This window comes from Choloepus didactylus, chromosome 4, assembly GCF_015220235.1.
Source record: "Choloepus didactylus isolate mChoDid1 chromosome 4, mChoDid1.pri, whole genome shotgun sequence".
NCBI classification, from domain to species: domain Eukaryota; kingdom Metazoa; phylum Chordata; class Mammalia; order Pilosa; family Megalonychidae; genus Choloepus; species Choloepus didactylus.
The window spans coordinates 176,436,367-176,456,630 of NC_051310.1; positions in this window are offsets into that span (position 1 = coordinate 176,436,367).

The following is a 20,264-nucleotide window of genomic DNA, read 5'->3' on the forward strand; positions in this document are numbered from 1 at the left end:
TAGAATGAGGAATGAAAGTTATTGCAAATATTTTAAAAGGCATGTCTAAGTGAAAAATTAATTTATAAATTAATTTTAAAAGCTGGATCTATTTGTGCTGTTCCCTCTACCACAAAAGAGTTAATACACTGCAGGATTCCTTCCTAAGCCTAATGAATGTCCTTCGTTATCAATGAGCGCTGCATGACCAAAATCCCTGAACAATGCAGTAAAATAAAGAGCCAGCCTTTATGTCTTGACATGTAAACAATGGAAGTTGCTGAAATAGAAAATTCATTATAGACTCCAGAGTCTTTATAGTTCATCTATTCTGTAACTTAATAATAAAAACACTTAAAATAGCTATATTTATTTTATTGTAGTGGAGAGTGGCATGCAATTGTTGGCAACTGATAGTGCACCTAAGAAAAGAATTTGACCAATTCTGAATTAATTATAAATAATTCAAATTTCTTAAGTAAAATTGCATTCCTTTTTTTGTTTAAATACTGAACAATATGAGCTTTAGTTGTTTCTCATGCTTTCACTAGGAAAAAACACTCAGGCCAACAAAATCATGAAAATCTCAATGCAATTTTTAATGTTTCCTGCTCTTTTATTTCTCTTACACTCTCTATTCCTTTTTTTTTTTTTTTTTTTGTGGTCTTCTATCCATTTCTGCAAATCTATTTGACCATTTATCAATGCTCACTTGTCATATGTTGTAGTAAGACTTTCATATTTACTAACCCTTTTAAATATGCCACTCATCCAGACCTCAATTCCAAAGTTTTTTTTTTTTTCCTTCATCTCCATTCAACCACCACTACCAAAATGAAAAATAAAAGTAATCAAATTAGCAAATGAGCAAGCAAAACATGGCTATGAGAATTTTCTCTTTTCTGCTCAAAGGGCATCCTATCCCTCCACTCAAAACACTGGAAACCTGAAAGGCATCCCAGGCTCTCCTCTTTTTCTCATTCCTGCATTCAATTGGCCACTACATACAATAGCTTCTTAACTGGCCTCTCAGACTTTTGTATCCCCTCTGCACTAATCTGTATTCCACAATGCTGCATGAGCAATTTTCCAAAAACATAAAGATGATCATTATAGTCCATTGATTAAAATCTGTTTGGGACTTCCTATTATGTAAAGGTTAAACTTAATCTTCCTTATAAATTCACAGACACGGTTAATTATTGATGTGGTTCCATTTACCATTCCAAATTCCTTCACTCACTCACTCATTCATTCATTCATTCATTAAACAAATACTTAGTGAACCCTATGCTGTGCCAGGTACTGCTCTAGGTTTTGGGAATATAGAGGTGAAGAAAAGATAGCTCCCCTGTAATCATTGCATGTACATTTTAGCGTGAGAGATAGTAAATAAACTAAATTCATAGTATATTTAGGGTGTTTATGAAGGTTAAAGGACAACTTAAAGCAAGATAAACTTCTAAGGAATATTTGGTGCTTTTTTCTTTTGTTAACCAAGATGTTGGTGAAAGATCTCTATGGTGTGGTGATATTTGAACTGATATATGAATGTTACTAAGGGAATGAGTCTTGTGAGTTTAAGAGAAAGAGCTCTTCTCTTAGTTTAAACAAATACTTTCACCACCATTCTTTGATATTTTTTCATTATTTGTACTTAATACTGCAGATACATTGAACTACCTCATTTTTTCAACATGCTATGAGATTTTGTGCCTCTAGTCTTTCAACTGCAAGGTATTGTCCTCCTGGAATGCTCACTCAACCACTAGTTTACCCAAAACATATTCAACTTTAAGGTTACACACCCATGTAACCACAATATAGGGTAAGAAATGACCATTAGAGGTCATCCATGCATCAAGCTTACCATCATCCTGACTTTCTAAACCATGGATTAGTTTTGCACATTGTTGAAATTTATGTGAATGGAGTCATACAACATGTATTCTTGTGTGCCTGTCTTTTTTCACTGAAAACTAAGTTTGTATGACTCATCCCTGTTACTGTGGAGCTTTAGTGTATTTTCATCGCTATACCGAGCAATATATGCCTGATATTTTAGAGTTTTGCATAAAAGATTTTTATGCTCACAAGAGAGACTACATCATGATCACTTTCTTTCCCCATATTTCTCTGATTTTAGTGTCAAAGGAAGTTCAAACATCTTTCTTTTTCTATTGTCCAGAAAATATGTATGGCATGAGAATCAGCTGGATTGAAATGGTGACTAATATAAGGCAATCGGTAAACATGCATTCCACTTAGAGATAACATGTTTTTACTTGGCATACTGCATTGGGCAATCTGATGCAACCTATAAAAAAAACTTATTTATAAGGCAGAAGGTGTTTTTGGAAATGCTACCCCTAAGAGCAATTTGTAATATTTCCTTGAAACTCATATTTCACCTTATACAACCACTCCTCAAGATTACTTGTAACATTGATTCACAATGCCTTTAAAGGTGATATTGACATCAACAATGCATTTTTATTATGGCCATCTTTCCCTTCCTAAAGAAAATTAACTGTAGTATCTTTGCTGGGAAAAAAAAATGCATATATTTCTGACCATCTAAACAAAAAATGATGTTATTGATGAACTTTAGTTGAATTTTTCACAGATTTTTGGGATTATCATAGCTGATTTTTAAAATATGTGGTCACTTTTAAAAGACATTTCCTTCAGCTGCTAAAATTCCACAACTTCTGATATTGGGCAAGAGTCATAAAGAGCTCATGGCAATTTCTAACAAAGCTTAACACTTTTTCATTAAAATATTATTTTAAATTCCTATGGCTTTGATTTAGACCATCACATGCATGTAAGAAGTAGAATATAAAACAAAGTTTGTTTCTGATGTGCTAAACATTTTTAATAAACAAAAACTTAGCAGCCATAATATATGCTAAATAAAAGCCACATGATAAATATTTGTCATACCCATGCTGTACTTTATATTTAAATAATTTTATATTTATTAATGTTCCTGAATTTATAACAAAAAGTAATTACTTAATATATGTGATGGTTAGGTTCATGTGTCAACTTGGCCAGGTGATGGTACCCAGGTGTTTGGTCAAGCAAGCACTGGCCTAACCTTTACTGCAAGGACATTTGTGGCTGCTTAATAAATGAGAATGCTGGTTTATTAAATCATCAGTCAATTGGCTGCAGCTGTGACTGATTACATCAATGAGGGGTATGTCTTCCACAATGAGAGAATGCAATCAGCTGGATTTAATCCAATCAGTTGAATACTTTCAAGGGAGAGAGATAGAAGACTTCACTTTTTCTTCAGCTAACCAGTGAAGTGTTTCCTGAGGAGTTTGTCGAAGTTGTCCATTCATTTCCTGAGTTCATCGAACACATTCATTGAAGTCGCCAGTTCGCTGCCTGAGGAGTTCATCCAACATCTTCATTCGAATTGCCAGTTTGCTGCCTGCCCTATGAAATTTGGACTCATGCACACCCACAGTTGCTTGAGACACTTCTATAAGTCTTATAATTATAGATATCTCTTGTTGATTCTGTTTCCCTAGAGAACCCTAAATAATACAGTATATTTTCATAGTTGTTTCATGGTAAAAATTCCAAATCCTGTAACTTTTATAATTCTTTTTTTTATTTTACAATTTTCATTATTTTCTCCTCATTGCAAAGCTTGAATTAAATGCTGTGTGTCAATAATTAGATCCAAGCCAGGAAGTTATTGTGGAGCTAATTGACAACTATTTCAAACTTTGCTTAAAAGTTTGTCTTGCAAACAGCTGTCTTGGAAGCATGATTGGACTATGAATTATAATTTACATTTTTTTTATTTGCCATAACATGATCAACTTAAGTAAAACGGTAATGAATATTGTGATATCATACACATGAGAACCTATTTTAAGTAACTCTTTGTATCATTAATTATATTACAATGGAAACTGGTAGTTAACACTTCCATAAAATTTAAATTTAATAGCTAAAAAAGCTACAAATTAGCTTCCAAATGTTACTCATTTTTGCCAACTATACTGCTTATTAGTTGATAAAATTTAGCAACTATGTAAAATATATTTCAAAAGAGTATGTAATTAAGGAACACAAACAAAGGAGCCAAAGAGAAAAATTACTGTAGCATGCATAAGAGAACTGTCGTATAGAAATACAATGCAAGCCAAGGTTGTAATTTTAAGTTTTTTAATAGCCACACTTGAAAAAATAAAAACAAACATGTGATAGTACTTTTAATAATATATTTTGTTTAATCTAATATCCAAAATGTTTTCATTTACACATTTAATCAGTATGAAATTATCAGTGAAATACTGTACATTCTTTTTTTCCCATGATGAGCCTTCAAAATCTGGAGTGTATTTTACAATTATAGCACATGTCAATTTATACTAATCTTATTTCAAGTATTCAGTAGTCACATACTGGAGAGTGCAGGTATAAAACATAGGTCCTTTGTGTGTCAGCTTCAGACCTTGGAAATCCTAATTCCGAGGTAGTAAAATTTAGACCCAATGCCTTTTACTTTTATGGAAGATGGGAAGCATTTACTGAATCAATAATAAACCTCCTAAGTTTGCCATCCATTTTCAGCAGCTAAAGTGTGATTAACTGAGCAGCATAGACCTTTAAGGCAGGTATGAGCAGGTATTCTATTAGAATATAATAGAATTAAATATTTAGAATATATAGAATATATAAAGAGTATGGAATATATAATTTATCTATTATTCTCAATGGAAATATGAGGGAGCTAAGACTCATAGCAAAAATAAAAATAAAAACAAAACAAAACAAAACAAAACATTACCTGATGTCACATGTTAAATAATTTTCAGAGCCACATATGCAATTTTCTAAATATTCCCTTTGGAGTCCACATTCTTAACCACAACAATAAATTATCTTGTCACTTAGATTCTTCTTTGAGAGAAGAAAGCTGAATAGAAGTTATATTCCCTACTTAATGTGATAATCTTTTGTTTTGTCAAAAGAACAGAATTAACCTTATGAATAGTACCGAATAATATTTTAATAGCTATAGGTTTGCTTTCCTTTTCTGGTTTTGCTATTATTGAGTTACAATACTTATTTCAATATTAATAATATTATCTAGTCTCAACCAATTTTATTAAACTTACTTTCAGGGGTTATTAAAAGATATCACATTCTTGCAAATTTGATTCTTTTGCTTAATTATTAGTATATTTTATTACAAGTTTAATGATGTAACAATAATACCTTTAATGTGTATTTACACACACTGCACACATTCTTTTTATAATGTGTTTAAAATAAGGTTGCATATAAATAATATACAGTTAGATAAGTAAAAATACTTACAATATTAATTAATTTAAACCAAATTGTAAAGATGCATGGCACTATCAATATGAGATATTTTAGATATAGTTTAAGTTAAGCTCTTGCTATGCTGTCATTTTTAAATGGTCCAATTATAATTAAAACAGGCTTTGTAAAAACATGAGCAGATCTATGTAAACAAGTCATATTTATTAAGCTTTTCTTATTTGATTTGAAAAATAATTTTCAAGGCTAAACCATCTGGAAAAATCAGTTGATATTTTCTTTAAAAAGTCATTCTTAAATATATATGAAAATGTTGAAATATTCATCTTAATATAAGCCTTGGAAATAGATCTCCTTGAACAAGGTCTCTGTTAGCTTTTAAAATGGTCTTGAATTATTTAATACATTTCTAAGATAGTCAATCATGGTACAATAATTTTTTTATATACCCACTCACCACAGAGGACGAATTTTAAGATTTTTAATGCATTTCTACCCATATGAATTCCTCAATTCATATAGACCTTATATACTTATAGATTCATAGAGAAACGTGATGAGGACTATGATGTCTATAATGTCACCATTTCATAAGTTATGTTGAATATAAAATTTGGATTTGTCCTGTTTTCTGTTTCTGTGCAGGCATCAAAACTAAAAAAATCACGGGTATGAAATGCTAAGAGATGCATGTAAAACCAGATGAAAAATCATCTCAGTCTGATAATTCATAGCCCACTGTTATCCTCGAGGAAATATAGAATATCCTCAGTCTGATAATTCATAGCCCATTGTTATCCTCGAAAAAATATGAATTGATTGGGAGCTTATTAATGGGAAATTCTTTGCAGAGAAAAATCTTTGGAATATTGCTCTTTTCTTCTCTTATCCCTCAAGCTACATGAAAGGCTTTTCAAGATTTTTATTCAGAGACCTAATATGTGGTTCTTGGAATTTGGGGGAGGATACAGAAGGACTGGTACCTGAGTCTCTAGTAATTAAACAAACAGCCTATGGGAGAGACAGTTTGGGGTAGCCTGTGGTGGAAGAAAGTAGTTGAGAAGGTATTACAATTCTAGCAATGGTGAGATGACAGTGCTGGTATTTTCTTGTAGACCAGAAGAATTTGTGGAATGGAGCCAGAGCTCAAACATGATGAAAGGGACCTTATCCAAGAAGCCTTCTAGTTATGTGTCAGTGAGGAGTGGGAAGGGTGTTGTTTCTACTGGTTCAGGAAGGGACATTAAAAATATAAAGCTTTTAAAATTTCTGCAATATCCAGAGTGAAGTAATGTTAGATTACACCCCCAACAGTCATAAATTTTTATTCACTTTCTCTCATTTCTCTCTTCTTTGACCCTGACTATACAGTTCCTGAAGTAGGCCTTATAATAGGGAGTAGGTAGAGTGTGTGAAAGAGAAGAATCCTCCTTTCCATCCCTCCCAAACTGGGAGTTTATTCATCCAAAAAAGACCCTAACATGAGAGGGTTTATTTGGCTGCTATATTGATGTTTTGTCACTAGGGTGAACTGGATTTTTGCTGTTGTTGTTATTCTTAAATGTGTCTAGAAAAACTGTGAAATAGGTGTGAGCTTCAAGGTCTGGGAAGAAAAGATTGGTGGGAATATTTCTTTCTGGTGGATGCTAACATTCCAACTTGGTCAAATAACAAATTATGCATAAATATATAATAAAATGTTTCTTATTTCAAGTCTTTGCTTATATTATAAAAGCATTACATGCTTGATATGAGAAGCTAACCTAATAAAAAATGTTTGCAGTACAACTGAATCATCACATATCATAGTGTTCCAAGAGAATATATCTTTGGACGATTTCCTCCTTGCTCATACAAACATTTATAAGCATATCTTAAAATAAGTGTGTTTTTCAATATTGTAAGTGTAATTAAGAAAGCTGAGTGTGAGTAGGGATAAAAGAGGAAGATTAGGATCATATATGTCCCCAGAAGGAAAGTCAGAGGATAAAAACTGGGACTGCATAACTTAGCAAAACCTAGAGTGGATGATGATCATGGTTAATTGTACAAATATAAGAAAGTTTTTATGTGAAGTACAACAAATGTTTGCCACTATTACAAGGTATTAATAATGGAGTGGTATATGGGAAAATACAATTAATGCTAATTAAGGTCTATAGTTAACAGTAACATACTGATATTCTTTCACTAAGTATAAGAGAGGCACTATATCAAAGCTAAATGTCAATAATAGGGTGATATAAGGGAGGGGCATGGTATTTTTTTTTCTTTCTTTTGGAAGAAATGGAAATGTTATACAGACTGTGGTACTGAATGTATAACTATGTGATTATACCAGGGGGCATTGATTTTACACTTAGGATGGATTGTATGGTGTGTGAATAAAAGTGATAGGAAAGAAAGAAAAAGAGAGAGAGAGAAAGAAAGAAGAAATAAGAAAGACAGAAGAAAGGAAGGAAGGAAGGAAAAGAAAGAAGGGAGGGAGGGAGGAAGAAAGGAAGGAAGGAAGGATGGAAGGAAGGAAGGAAGAAAGAGGGGAGACTTTCCAGGAAGATGTGGAGTACAGAGCTCTGGGATTCAGTCCTTCCTCCAAAACAGGTAGTAAACAGGCAGGAATTGTCTGAAACAACTGCCCTGAGGCTCCAGAAGCAAGAATAATATTGAAAAGCATCCAGGGAAGAGCAGGAGGAAGAGGCTGATAAACTACTGCAAACAACTAGAGCAAATGTAGGTCACTATTGCAAGGTGTTAATAATAGAGTAGTATGTGGTAAAAAATGCAACTAATGCAAACTATGGACTATAGTTAACAGTAACACTGTAATGTTCTTTCATCAAGTGTATCAAAGGCACTATACCAAAGCTAAGTCACAATAATCGGGGAGCGTAAGGGGTATGGGTTTTTGTTTGTTTGTTTGTTTTAATTCAATTTTATTGAGATATATTCACATACCATACAATCATCCATGGTGTACAATCAACTGTTCACAGCACCATCTTATAGGTGTGCATTCATCACCCCAATCTATTTTTGAACATTTCCCTTACACCAGAAAGAATAAGAATAAGAATTAAAAATAAAAATAAGAAAAGAGCACCCAAATCATTCCCCCATCCCACCCTATTTTCATTTACGTTTTGTCCCCATTTTTTCTACTCTTCCATTCATACACTGGATAAAGGGGGTGCAATCCACAGGGTTTTCACAATCACATTGTCACACTTTGTAAGCTACATTGTTATACAATCATCTTCAAGAGTCAGGCTACTGGGTTGGAGTTTCGTAGTTTCAGGTATTTACTTCTAACTATTACAATTTATTAAAACCTAAAAATTGTTATCTATTTAGTGCCCAAGAATGCCCATCAGAATGACCTCTTGACTCCATTTGAAATCTCTCAGCCACTGAACCACTATTTCGTTTCATTTTGCATCCCCATTTTGTCAAGAAGATGTCCTCAATCCCACAATGCCAGGCCCAGAATCATCCCTGGGAGTCATATCCTGCATTGCCAGGGAGATTTACACACCTGGGAGTCAGGTTCCACATAGGGGGAAGGGCAGAGAGATCACATGCCAGGGTGGATTATTTAGAGAGAGAGGGCCACATCTGAGCAACAAAAAGGCACTCAGAGGGAGACTCTCAGGCACAATTATGAGCAGGTTTAGCCTCTCCTTGCAGCAACAAGCTTCATAGGGGCCAGCCCCGGAACAGAGGGCTCAGCACATCAAGCCGTCAGTCCCCAGTGTTTGTGAGAACATCAGTAACAATCCAGGTGAGGAAGTCCAATATCTCTGCATCCCACCCCCCCAGCTCTTCAGGGGGGCCCTGAATATATATTTTTATTCTCCACTCAAATTATTTTAGGGTGTGTTGCTATTTCATTCTAATCTATACAGACCTACCATAGCTCACTTCCTATTCAAAGTTCCATGTAATTGTAGTGCTTGAACAAATGGACCCTAGAAGTTATATTGTTTAGAGAACATAGTTCCTACACCAAATAAACATCTCTTCCCTTGGTCTCACATGGAAGTTAAAGTTTTAGCACGCAGTCAGTTTCAACCTTTACCCTTTGGCCCGATTTTCTCTTGTCTTAACCAGATCTGCTTTATTCATATCTCTAATTGAAGTGTGGGCTCTATTTCAGCTTTTATTTATTTATTTTTTTTAACAGTTGTTGTATGTTTTAATACCTATGTTCATATCTGGCAAGCTCTAGTTCTGAGTTTCAGGTGTAACACAGATACCCAATGTTCCAGAGACAAATCAGGTTATACACTAAGAGATCAACATCTCAGAGTCTGGAGATAGCCATTACAATTCAGGAATAGATTTGACTGCTGAAGAGCTTACAATCTAGGGATCATTACAATAATCATTTCCCTGTTAGGCTGTGCTCTAAGATTCAATTCTGAGTTTGCACACTGTAGTTAAATCCATATTGGTGAGGCATTATAGTGTTTGCCTTTGTTTCTGGTATATTTCACTCAACATTGCTGTCTACAGGATCCATTCACCTCGTTTGGTGTCTCACAGCTTCAATCCCACTTGTGGTTGCTCAATATTCCATTGTATGCATACACCACGATTAACCATTCTTTTCCTCAGTCAGTGTACCCTTAGGCCACCTCCACCCATTGCAAATCATGAATACTGCCTCCATAAACACCAATGTGCAAATGTCCATTGGTGTCTCTGCTCTTGGATCTTTCAAATACATACCCTGTAATGAGGTTGTAGGACCTTATGGCCCCACGTACATAGCTTCTTGTGGAGCCACCACAGTGACCTCCAGAAAGGCTACACAAGGGGTGTGGGTTTTTTGTTTTCAGGATGATGAGAATGTCCTCAAATTGACATGGTGGTGAATGCACAACTCGGTGATTATACCGAGAGATGTTGCTGGTACACTTTGGATGAACTCTATGGTATGTGAATAAAGCAGTTTTTTTTAAAAAAATAGATGTGCTTCTGTTGATTGGTGTAGTTGTCTGTTTCTTTTTTTTTTTAATTTACCGGACAGAAGTATACAGCTTTTGTTAATATTATATTTTCTTGTGCCTGTGTGTCCTTTAAATTAAATAAAATTATGATGAGAACACATTGTGTTCTTTTAGCCTTGTTTGTCAGCTCCAAACATAAGTCAGCAACTGAGGTTGAATCAGTGGTGGCTACATAGCACATGATGAAAGTGGATGCTATTATTAACTTCTTTATTTCCTATAGATGCCTTGCTGGTCCGGAGGGCAACCACTAAGAAACCAATCACCTAGTATAGTGTGGAGAATATAAGTGAGAATCTAGGGGTCCCATTCTGTGAGAAAAAGAGAATTGAAATAGATTTAATATCAGGACATACCAAGCTCATTATAAGGGTACACGGAAGGGGTCCTTGGAGAAGGCTCAACCAGTGATAGCAGTGAAGTTTCATAGGATGGCCAGCCAACTGGAGACTATTATATAGCTATGTAAGCTTCCCCTGTGTCCATTCACGGGACACGCAAAAGCAGAGAAACCCCTTTTGAAGAGGGTGGAGTGAACTTTGATGACAAGTTTGAACTTTTAGTTCACTGTATATTTCCAAAAAGATAATGTTCAAGGACTAAAAAAGAAACTGATTTAGATTATATAATGCTAAATTACTTTTATTTGGCAAGATCAAAAAAATTGCTTGTGTTTTGTCAACAGTGCAAATAAGCCCTCATGAGCAATTTGAGCTCTGTTGTTGATAGTAAAGAAAATTTTGTATTATCCACATATATTCAAATTGAAGAATGAATATTTCAAAATGACTCTAGAATTGAGATAAACAAGTTAAATGGTCATTGAACCAAATAATTAAAGTTATATAAACCAGGAGAATACATAAATAAGAGGTGATATAAAATTTTGAGGATCAGGGAAGCATCTGGGAAGTAACAGAGTAGTTAGCTCAACTTCTATCATGATAGGACATCAATCTCATTAGTCTAAATAATATCTTTTGAAATAAGGAAAAAACAAAATAATGATTTGAAGCTCCTGATAATTTTCCGTTTTTTTTTTTTTTTTCTGCTTAACATTAAATAAGGATTGAAGAATCTAATAACAATTGTGGGAAAGAAGCAGTTATTTAAATGTAGGAAACGTTTTCATTTCTTCTTTTACCATTAAGCAAAAGTAAAATTTAATACAATATTTTATTAACAAATGAACATGTATGTTGTGTTCATATATGATAGACACCTATATGTATATATATACTTATACTATGCATATGTATTCCAGTTTCTCTCTGTAATCACATAAATAATTACAGAGAACTTAAGAAGAACACAGCTATTAGCCAGTTACTTCCTCTAAATTTTTCTCTGTGTGACCAAGTGCTTATTCGGATTTTATAATTTGGCCTACCTAGGTATCATTAAACTTGTGACAGGAACATTTTTAATTTGCTTCACAGAGAGAGTTGAATTTAAGTATATCTTTTCTTTAGGAAAAAAAATGAAGAAATTCCACTAGGTGCTAACTCAGCTGGCATTTATATAATAATTCAGTATGTAAATCAAAAGCTATTCCAAGGTGAGAAATGTTAAATAACAAGCAGACAAAGTCAGCAGAAATGTCAAGAATGACAACTCTTGTCTGCAGTATATTGGTTCTCAGCAATCATTAAGATGCCTCCAATTTTTCAAATATAGATTAATGGGAGAGATATAGGTAAGTTAACATTTCCATCAAAAGCAAAAATATAACAGTATAATACTGCAGATATAAGAAATAGCAATTTCAGAAAGTAACTCAGCAAGATAGTGCATTAAATTAGTTACATTTATAACCTAGAAATAGCTGACTTTAGTATTTTTTAAGTGTGTTTTTATTTTATATCAAATAAGTTGTAAGATTGAAAATAATGCTTGCACAAACCCAATGATTCTGAAATGAAAAATTAAAGAAAAGTTGTAGACCTTTAGAGAATAAATATTTAAATCCTAAATTAAAAAAAAAATAACCCTCCCATCTTTAGAATACCTCAAGGCACTCTAATCTGTGTCAATTCTTACAACTTTATACTCTGTGTTCCAAAAAGGCATGCTTATGGGGACTAATATCTATGAGAACTGGGGCAAAGGGAACAAAACAGAGTTATCTTCCAGTCTAGGAGAACTATAAAACAAAGAAGAACTAGAGCATAAAATATGCCACAAAGTCTATTGAAATTATCTCTTAATTGGAAATACATTTTTGATAATTATTTTAATTACACATATAGTATATATTCATAGGATTGTTTTTCATTTCAGCTAACATTTGTTGTATATATCTTATTAGATATTGCATAAAATTCTCTGTAAGAAAATCTTTGAAGAAGTAAAAGAAACACTGCTGTTGAGAAATTTACATATAAATCTGCAAGAAGTTTAATTCTGAACTAATAAAGCATTACTGACTTTCTTCCTTCTGAAGGATCAAATCTCAAAATTATTTGATATTGTCTTCTGACTTAAAAAATGTTTAATTCTTTCAGAGTCAAAAATAATGTCAGTGTACACTTTTTCATCTTCAATCTATTAAATGTTACTCTTGAACCTCTGTGTGAAATAGCTTTTAATTTTTCTCAAATGACTTTCTGATGAAGTAGAAGAAAACTATTTTTCCAATTCTTTTGTTTATGTAAAGGTGTCATTCCATCTCTCAGTCCCTTAACCTTGTTGATGTATGTATTTTAAATGGAATAACAAAATCATTTGTATTTGCCCAACTTTACCTTCACGTGAGATTTTTAACAAGAACTTTCTAGAATAGAACTACCTTTAGAAAATTGAAAAAAATGACAAGTTGCTTTCCTGTTATATCACACCTCAGAAATTGCCATATTTCCAAACCCGTAAAAGAGCTTTGTAAGGAAAAGTACCTAAATGTGCACAGTTTATAGTTGAAAGGAAAGAAAATCTGTTTCCTTAATTGATTCCCTACTTTAGAAAATCTAATTTTGTGTTTTAAAATAGAAATTTGAACATGTTCATGATTTTTAAATTTTTCAGCAACTCTTTATTTATTCCAGTGTCAATGGAAAGAACAACAAACACAGCAATGACAAAACACTATTTTGTGCCCTATGGAGAGTTTGGCTATATGTTAGTTGCTTTTTGTTTTTCTTGAAGACATATATGTGCCTATTAACTCATGGATATCCTGTGAGGATAAATAAAATTATAGAAGAAAACTCCATTCACAACTAGTAATTTACTTTCAATCATTATCACAGAGATCTTGAAACTTAGAAGCATTTAAGAAGAGATTGCTGAATTGATTAACAGCATAATGATAAAATACAAACATTTAATTTAAGGAAATTAAATGTTTCTAAAAAGGTAAAAATAGCTGCATTTAAATAACTGGTGCTCACTTAATTGTAAATATGAAGTATGGGGACTTAGTCATTGAGTTAATTTTCTTTGAGTAAAGAGAGATAGTAAACTGCATTTTGTTTTTAAAGCACACTTTTCTCTCTTTTATATTCTTCCAATGCCATGAGACAATAGAAATTAACTCTTTTATCACTGTTTTGGAGTCAACTTTGACAAATTTCGCTCAATGCAAAAGTGTACTACAACATATTTATTAAATATGCTCTCTTAAATAAAACTCTTGTGAAATCCGATGAAATATACTGTTATCATTATTAGTACTGGAAAATTTTGAAAAAAATTTCTTTCCAGATTTCTTTCCAATCAGATTTATATATATAAATCTGATATATATATCAGATTTTTATATATAAATCTTATAGATATATCAGATTTTAATATACACTTCTCTATTTAAACAGAGATAAAACATATTTGTTTATTTATTATATTTATTGTCTATTAGATGTTTTCACTTGACTAAAATATGAGTTTCACAAGGGCAGGGTTTTAATCTGTTTTGTTACCTGATCAAATTGATCTCCTGGGATATTACTTGGCATAAAGCAGTCAGTCAATAAATATTTGTTAGTTAAGCAAATAACTGGGTGGAAAATTTATATTTATTATAAAACAGAGCAAATGCAAATAGAATGGTCAGGTGGACTATCCAATTCCCAGCATTTCTAATATATTTATATATTACCAAATCATTTGTATCATTGTATTACCATATGTTTTACATTCTGATTAAAGCATACAAAGTTAATTAAATTTTATTTAAATGCAATTTTATGGTGACATATTCACATACCATATAATCCTCCCAAAGTATACAATCAGTGGCTGATAGTATCATCTTACAGTAGTGCATTCATCACCATAATCAATTTTTAGAACACTTTCATAACTTCAAAAAAATTAAAAAAATAACACCCAAAATATCCCATATCTTTTATCCCCCCCATTATTTATTTTTTTGTGTGTATTTATTTTATTACCAATCTGCCCATACAACGGATAAAGGGAGTGTCAGTCAGAAGGTTTTCACAATCACATAGTCACACAATAAATGCTGTTTAGTTACTCAGTCATCAACAAGAATCAAGTCTACTGAATTACAGTTCAGCAGTTTCAGGTATTACCTTCTGGCTATTTGAATACACTAGAAACGAAAGAAGAATATCTGAATAACGCAGAAGAATAAACTCCAGAATGACTTCTCGACAATATTTGAAATCTCTTTGCCACTGAAAACTTTATTTTGTTTCATTTCTTTTCCCCCTTTTGGTCAAGAAGGTATTCTCAATCCCATGATACCAGGGCCAGGTTCATCTCTAGGAGTCATGTCTCATGCTGTCAGGGAGACTTACACACCTGGGAGTCAGAAGCCACATAGGGGGGAGGATAGTGAGTTTATTTGCAGAGGTGGTTGAGAGAGAGGCCACAACTGAGCAACAAAACATGTTCTATGGGGGTGACTCTTAGGCATAATTATAACTAGGCTTAGCTTCTCCTTTGCGGGAATACATTTCATAATAGCAAGCCCCAAGATTGAGGGCTTGATTTATTACATTGGGAGTCCTTAATCCTTTGAGAATATCAGGAATTCCCCAGGAGGAGAAGTTTAATAAATTTCCACATTTTCCCCCAGTCCCTCAAGAGGACTTTGCATATGTATATATAATTTTTATTTTCTGCACAAAATACTCTGAGGTATATTGGGGTATTACATTAACCAGTACAGAGTAACAAGATCTCATTCCTTATTCTGAGTTCCATGTAATTATGGTGTTTGAGTAAACTGACCTTACAGGTTAAATTAGAAAGTGTGCTACACAGAGCATAAATTTTGTAACGAACAAACATCTCTTAAATAAGTTAAAACTCAGGAACAGATGTGACTGCTGTAAGAGCTTACAATCTAGGAACCTTTACAATAAGCCTTATTGAACATTCCATACTCTTGCATCATTGATTGCCTGATCTCTGCCTATGTCGTATCCCCTGATAACCTATGGTCTCACATTCAATTCTCAGCATTTGGTCATTATAGTTAGTTCATATTAGTGAGACCATATTGTATTTGTCCTTTGGTTTCTGGCTAATTTCACTCAACATAATGTCCTCAAGTTTCATCCACATTGTTGCATGTGTCAACTTTATTCCGTCTTACCACTGTGTAATATTCCATTATATGTATCTACCAGAGTTTGTTTATCCACTCATCCTTTGATGGACATTTGGACTGCTTCCATCTCTTGGCAATCATGAATAATGCCACTAAAAACATTGATGTACAGATGTCCATTCATGTCCCTGCTTTCAATTCCTCCAAGTACATACCTGGTAATGGGATTGCTGGATCGTATGATAATTCTGTACTTAGCTTCCTGAGTAACTGCCAACCTGCCTTCCAGAATGGCTGCACCATTCTACATTCCCATCAACAGTGAATAAATGTACCTCTTTCTCTACCTCCTATCCAACTGTGCCAGTTTGAATGTGTTATGTCCTCCAAAACACTGTTATCTTTGATGCAATCTTGCCTGGGCAGACCTAATAGTGTTGATTAGACTGTAATTCTTTGATTGAGTGTTTCTCTGGAGATGTGACCCACCCAACTGTAGGTGATAAGTCTGATTGGATAATTTCCATGGAGGTGTGGCCCTGCCCATTCATTGCAGGTCTTGATTAGTTCACTGGAGCCCTATAAAAGCTCAGACAGAAGGAGCAAGCTTGCTACAGCCAAGGGGGACACTTTGAAGAATGCACAGGAGCTGAGAGGGGAACATCTTGGGAGAAAGCCATTTTGAAACCAGAACTCTGGAACAGATGCCATCCATGTGCCTTCCCAGCTAACAGAGGTTTTCTGGGTGCCATTGGCCATCCTCCACTGAAGGTACCCAATGGTTGATGCCTTATCTTGGACGCTTTGTGGCCTTAAGGCTGTAACTTTGTAATCAAATAAATCCCCTTTATAAAAGCTGATCCATTTCTGGTGTTTTGTGACAAGGCAGCATTAGCAAACTGGAACACCAACACTTGCAGTTTCCTGTTTTATTGATAATGACCATTCTCACAGGTGAAATAGTGAGGTTGAGAATTATTTCAAATGCTTTTGAGCCATTTTTATTTCCTCTTTGGAAAAGTGTCTGTCCATGTCTTTTGCCCATTTTTTAATTGGTTCATTTGCCTTTTTGTTGTTGAGCTATAGGTTTTCTTTATAAATTATGGATATTAAACCCTTATCTGGTATGTGGTTTCCAAATAATGTCTTCCACTGTGTAGGTTGCTTTTTTACTTTCCTGCCAAAGTATTTTGATGTGCAAATGTATTCAGTTTTGAGTAGGTCCCATATATCTATTTCTTCTTTCATTGCTTATGCTTAGGTGTAAGGTCTAGGACCACCTCCGATCACCACATTTTAAAGATATTTCCCTACATTTTCTTCTAAAGTTTTTATGGTGTTAGCCCTAATATTTAGGTCTTTGATTCATTTTGAGTTAATTTTTGTGTAACATGTAAGATGGGGGTCCTCTTTCATTTTTGGCATATGGATATCCAGTTTTTCAAAGACCATTTGTTGAAGAGACTGTTCTCTCCCAGTTGAGTTGACATGACTACCTTATCATAGATCAGTTGTCTGTAGATGAAAGTGTCTATTTCAAACAATCAATTCAATTCCATTTGTCAGTGTGCCTATCTTTTTGACAGTACCATGCTGTTTTGACCATTGTAGCTGTGTAATAAATTTAAAGTCAGGTAATGTGAGCCCTCACATTTCATTTTTCTTTCTCAAGATATTTTTAGCTCTTCAAGGCACCCTGTCCTTTCAAATAAATTTCATTATTGGTTTTTCTATTTATCCAAAGTAAGTTATTGGGAGTATAATTGGTATTTTGCTGAATCTATAAACCAATTTGAGAAGAATTGACATCTAAACTATATTTAGTCTTCCATTCTATGAACACTATATATGCCACTGCATTTATTTAGGTCTTCCTTGATTTCTTTAAGCAAATTTTTTTGTAGTTTTGTTTGTATAGGCCTTTTATGTCCTTTGCTTAATTTCTTCCTAAATATTTGATACTTTTGGTTGCTATTGTAAATGGATTTTTTTTTTGATTTCCTCCTCAGATTACTCTACAAATACACTACAGATTTTTGAGTGTTGACCTTGTGTCTTGCCACTTTACTGTACTTATTTATTATTCATATTAACTTTGCTGCAGATATTTTGGGATTTTCTACATATAGGATCATGCCATCTGCAAACAGTAAAAGTTTTACTTCTTCCTTTCTAATTTGGATGCCTTTTATTTCTTTTCTTACCTAATTTATTTAGCTGGAACCCCCAGCACAATGTTGAATATCAGTGGTGACAGTGGCCATCTTTGTCTTGTTCCTGATTATAAAGGGGAAAGTTTCACTCTTTCCCCATTTAATTTGATGGCAGCTGTGGGTTTTTCATATATTCCCTTTATTGTGTCATGGAAGTTTCTTTCTATTCCTATCATTTGAAGTGTTTTCTTCAAGAAAGGATGCTGAATTTTGTCAAATGCCTTTTCTGCATCAATCAAGCTGATCATGTGGTTTTTCCCCTTTGATTTATTGATGTGGCATAATACGTTAATTGATTTTCTTGTGTTGAATCACCCTTGCATACCTGGAATAAAACCCACCTGGTCATGGAGTATAATTATTTTAATGTGCTGCTGGATTCATTTTGCAAGTATTTTGGTGAGGATTTATGCATCAATATTCATTAATGATGAATGGTCTGTAATTTTCTTTTCTTCTAGTATCCTTGTCTGGCTTTGACCTTAGGGTGAGGTTGGTGTCATAGAATGAGTTAGGTAGCTTTCCCTCCTCTTGAAATTTTTGAAGAGTTTGAGCAAGAATTGGTACTAATTTTTTCTTGCATTCTTGATAGAATTCACATGTGAAGCCATCTGGTCCTCGACTTTTCTATTTGGGGGGTTCTTTGATGATGGATCCAATCTCTTTATTTGTGACTGGTTGGTTGAGGTTTTCTCTTTCTTCTTGAGTCAGTGTTGGTTGTTCATGCTTTTCTAGGAAGTTGTCCATTTCCTCTAATTTGTCTATTTTGTTAGCATATTGTTGCTTATAGTATCCTGTCAGTGTCCCCTTTATCTCTTTGAGATCAGGGTTATGTCCCCCTCCCATTTCAGATTCTATTAATTTGCATCCTTTCTTTGTCAGCATAGCTAAGAGTCCATCCATGTTATTGATTTTTTTCAAAGAAGCAACTTCTGGTTTTGTTGATTCTCTCTATTGCTTTCCTGTTCTCAATTTCATTCAATTCTGCTCTAACCTTTGTTATTTCTTTCCTTCTGTTTGCTTTGGGGTTAGTTTGCTGTTCTTTCTCTAGTTCCTCCAGGTGGACAGTTAATTCCTCAATTTTTCTCTTTCTTCTCTTTTAATATAGGCATTTAGGGTCAAAAATTTCCTCTCAGCACCATCTTGGTTGCATCCCATAAGTTTTGATATGTTGTGTTTTCATTTTCATTTGCCTCAAGATATTTACTGATTTCTCTTGTGATTTCTTCCTTGACCCACTGGTTAAGAGTGTTTTGTTTAGCCATCCTATATTTGTGAATTGTTCAGCCTTCTACATATTATTGATTTCCAACTTCATTCCATTATGATACAAGAAAGTATTTTGTATAGTATCAATATTTTTAAATTTATTGAGACTTGCTTTTTGACCTAACATGTGGTCTGTCCTGGGGAATGATCCATGAGCACTTGAAAAAAAATGTGTGTCCTGCTGTTGTGGGGTGCAATGTTCTGTAAAAATCATTGATCTAACTATTCAGAATCTCTGTTTTTGTATTAATTCTCTGTCCAGATGTTCTATCTATTGATGAAAGTTGTGTATTAAAGTTTCCAACTATTATTGTAGAAGTCTCTTCTTCTCCCTTCAGTATTGTCAGTGTATGCCTCATGTGTTTTGAGACACTCTGGCTCAGTGCATAAATATTTACAATTGTTATGTCTTCTTGATGAATTGTCCCTTTTATTAATACATATTTTACTTCTTTGTCTATTTGTTTTACAGTTTTTTACATTTGAAGTCCGATTTGCCTGATATTTTTATATCTATTCTCACTGTTTTCTGGTTGTTGTTTGTGTGAAATAACTTTTTCCAACCTTTCACTTCCAACCTATTTTTGTCCTTGGGTCTAAAATGAGTCTCTTGTAGATAGCATATATATGGGTCCTGTCTTTTAATCTGTTCTGAGTCTCTTTTTTGATTGGGGAGTTTAATCCATCAACATTTAATATTATTACTGTAAAGGCAGTACTTTCTTTTACCATTTTGTCTTTTGGATTTATATGTCATATCTTTTATTCTCTCTCTTTTTAACCATACTCTAATCTTCATTTCTACACTTTTCTCCCAACCTCTTTCTGCTGTCATTTCCTATCTTCCTGTAGTACTCCTTTTAGTATTTCTTGTAGAGCATGTCTCTGGTTTACAAATACTCTCTGCTATTTGTTTTTTCAAGCTTTTGAGTTCTTCTGTATAGTCACCCAGTATCTTCT